General features: G+C 35.5%; 1 non-coding gene across 1 annotated transcript; it reads right to left on the bottom strand.

Moving 5' to 3' along the window:
- Nucleotides 1-2550: 2550 nt before the first annotated feature.
- Nucleotides 2551-2658, bottom strand: LOC127746111 (small nucleolar RNA R71). Its single transcript, XR_008007731.1, has one exon. It is a non-coding gene; the product is annotated as a small nucleolar RNA R71 (small nucleolar RNA).
- Nucleotides 2659-3608: the final 950 nt, after the last annotated feature.

The following is a 3608-nucleotide window of genomic DNA, read 5'->3' as shown; positions in this document are numbered from 1 at the left end:
CATTTTCACTGAGAGGATGGGAGGTAGCCATTGACAACAGTGAAACCCTACATACAGCTTGCCATGGAAGAAGCCTTGCGTGCATGAAGAAGAAGACAGTAGGAAAGCAGAGATTCAGAAGATAGAGCATCTCCAAAACCTCAACCTGTTCTCCATTACTGCAAAACAAGTACTTATTTCATGTTCTTTTACTTTTCACAGTCAACCCTGATAATTATTGATATCCTGACTAAGAGTTACAAGATAACCATAGCTTGCTTCAAGCCGACAATCTCCGTGGGATCGACCCTTACTCAGGTAAGGTATTACTTGGACGACCCAGTGCACTTGCTGGTTAGTTGTGTGGAATTGCAAAAGTGTGATTGCAATTTCGTGCACCAGAGCCTTTTTGATTCCCATCAATTTGGCTGTTGTATGTAATGTCCTGCTAATGTTTGGCTAGCCATGTCTAATCTTTTTTATACTGAAGCTTCAGACTAACATTGCATGATTTCTGGAATTCTTATTAAAAATTTTGAGTTTCTTATTTTCTTTTTCAAAATAATTTTCGAAAAATAAAAAAAAATACAAAAAATTTATAAAATCATAAAATCAAAAATAATTTGTGTTTCTTGTTTGAATCTAGTGTCAAATTTCAAGTTTGGTGTCAATTGCATGTTTCTATTTTTCTTGCATTTTTTGAAAATATATGCATTGTGTTCTTCATTGATCTTCAAGTTATTCTTGATGATTTTCTTTGTCTGATCTTTAAATTCTCTTGTTTTGTGTCGTTCGTTGTATCTCATGTGCATTCTCAAATTGTTAGTGTCTCTAGTATGAAAACTTCTAAGTTTAGTGTCTTGCATGTCTTTCTTTTCTTAAAAATTTTCAAAAATGTGTTCTTGATGTTCATCATGACCTTCATAGTGTTCTTAATGTTCATCTTGACATTCAAAGTGTCCTTGCATGCATTCCTTACTTTGATCTTAGTTTTTCATGTTTAAATTCATTCTGTTGTTTTTCTCTCTCATCATTAAAAATTAAAAAAATTCAAAATTATGTCTTTTCAAGTCAATAATATAGAGAATTGAAGATTCAGAACATAAAGCAGAGGAATCACAGAGAAAAAGCTGGGCGTTCAAAATGCCCAGTAAGGAAGTATTTCTGGCGTTTAAATGCCAGCCAGGGTACCTGGGGCTGGGCGTTTAATGCCCAAGGAGGTAGCCAAGTGGGCGTTAAACGCTAGAATGGATACCATTCTGGGCGTTTAACACCAAGATAACACCTAGGTGGTAATTTTATTTTCAATTCAAATCTTTTTCAATCTCTCAAGTTTTAAAACTAATTTTTCAAAATCTTATCTTTTTCATATCCTCTCTTATCAATCACATCTTTTTCAAAATCAAATCTTTTCCATTTTTCTTTTAATATTTTTGAAAATCCTTGCTAACAATTAATGTTGTGATTCAAAAATTTCAATTTTGTTACTTTCTTGTTAAGAAAGGTTCAATATTTGAATTTTAAAATCATATCTTTTAATTTCTTGTTAGTCAAGTAATCAATTTTAAAAATCAAATCTTTTTTTAATCTTTTTCAATCATATCTTTTCAATAATATCTTTTTAAAATCATATCTTTGTAAAATCAAATTTTTTCAATCATATCTCTTTTAATTTGATTTCAAACTTTTTTTTCTAACTTCTTATCTTTTTAAAATTATTTTCAAATCTTTTTCAACTAATCACTATTTCTTATCTTTTTCAAAACTACCTAACCACTTTTCCACTCCCAATTTTCGAAAATCACTAACCACTTTTTCAAAAATCTTTTTAATTTTCGAAAACTCTCTCATCTCTTTCTATTTAATCACTAACACTTATCCTCCTTTAATAATTCGAACCCCCTCCCTCTCTATAAGTTCGAATTCTTTTCTCTACCCCATCCTTCTATTCCTATTTTCCTCTGAAACCTCAAGGAATCTCTATACTGTGACATAGAGGATTCCATACTTTTTTGTTCTCTTCTCTTTCATATGAGCAGGAACAAGGATAAAGCATTCTTGTTGAAGCTGATCCTGAATGTGAAAGGACTCTGAAGAGGAAGCTAAGAGCAGCTAAAGCATAACACTCTAAAGAGGACCTGACAGAAATTTTTGAAAAGGAAGCAGACAAAACAGACATGGCCGAACCCAACAACAAGAATGCAAGGAAGATGCTTGGTGACTTTACTACACCTACTCCCGACTTCTATGGGAGAAGCATCTCTATTCCTGCCATTGGAGTAAACAACTTTGAGCTTAAGCCTCAATTAGTTTCTCTGATGCAATAGAATTGCAAGTTTCATGGACTTCCATTGGAAGATCCTCATAAGTTAGGATGAATTTTTGCAAATCTGTGACACTGTTAAGACCAATGGAGTTGATCCCGAGGTCTACAGACTTATGCTTTTCTCTTTTGCTGTAAGAGACAGAGCTAGTATATGGTTGAACTTAGAACCTAGAGATAGCCTGAACTCTTGGGAAAAGCTGGTCAATGCCTTCTTAGCTAAATTCATTCCACCTAAAAAGATGAGTAAGCTTAGAGTGAAAGTTCAAACCTTCAAACAGAAGGAAGGTGAATCCCTCTATGAAGCTTGGGAAAGATACAAGCAATTGATCAGAAGGTGTCCTTCTAACATGCTTTCAGAATGGAGCATCATAGGTATCTTCTATGATGGTCTGTCTGAGTTATCCAAGATGTCATTGGACCATTCTGTAGGCGGGTCTATTGGTGCACGAAATTGTGATCTCAATGGCGCCAACAACTTGGTACGCACAATTGTAATATCACTCTTTTTCACAACTGTGCACAACTAACCAGTAAGTGCACTGGGTCGTCCAAGTAATAAATCTTACGTGAGTAAGGGTCGATCCCACGGAGATTGTTGGCTTGAAGCAAGCTATGGTCACCTTGTAAATCTCAATCAGGCGAATTCAAATGGTTATAAAGTTTTGATAATTAAAATATAAATAAACAGAAAATAAAGATAAAGATACTTATGTAAATCATTGGTGGGAAATTCAGATAAGTGTATGGAGATGCTTTATCCCACTTGAATCTCTGCTTTCCTACTGCCTTCATCCAATCCTTCATACTCCTTTCTATGGCAAGCTGTATGTTGGGCGTCACCGTTGTCAATGGCTACTTCCCATCCTCTCAGTGAAAAAGGTCCTCTACGGTTTCCGGCATGGCTAATCAGCTGTTGGTTCTTGATCGTGTAGGAATAGGATTTACTATCCTTTTACGTCTGTCACTACGCTCTACAGTCGTGAGTTTGAAGCTCGTCATAGTCATCCCTTCCTAGATCCTACTCGGAATACCACAGACAAGGTTTAGACTTTTCGGATCTCAAGAATGTTGCCAATGGATTCTAGTTTATACCACGAAGACCCTGATCTCACGGAATGGAAGGCTCTATTGTCAGGAGAGGCAACCATGCGTCGTGGACCAGGAATCCAAGAGATACACACTCTAGCTTTTGTAGGTAGAATAGAAGTGTTTGTCAGACACGTGTTCATAAGTGAGAATGGTGATGAGTGTCACGGATCATCACATTCATCAAGTTGAAGTGCGAATGAATATCTTAGAATAA

The sequence above is a fragment of the Arachis duranensis genome, chromosome 3, assembly GCF_000817695.3.
Source record: "Arachis duranensis cultivar V14167 chromosome 3, aradu.V14167.gnm2.J7QH, whole genome shotgun sequence".
Classification (NCBI taxonomy): Eukaryota; Viridiplantae; Streptophyta; class Magnoliopsida; order Fabales; family Fabaceae; genus Arachis; species Arachis duranensis.
The sequence above is the reverse complement of the archived record's forward strand: the minus strand, read 5'-3'. Positions and strand labels throughout refer to the sequence as shown.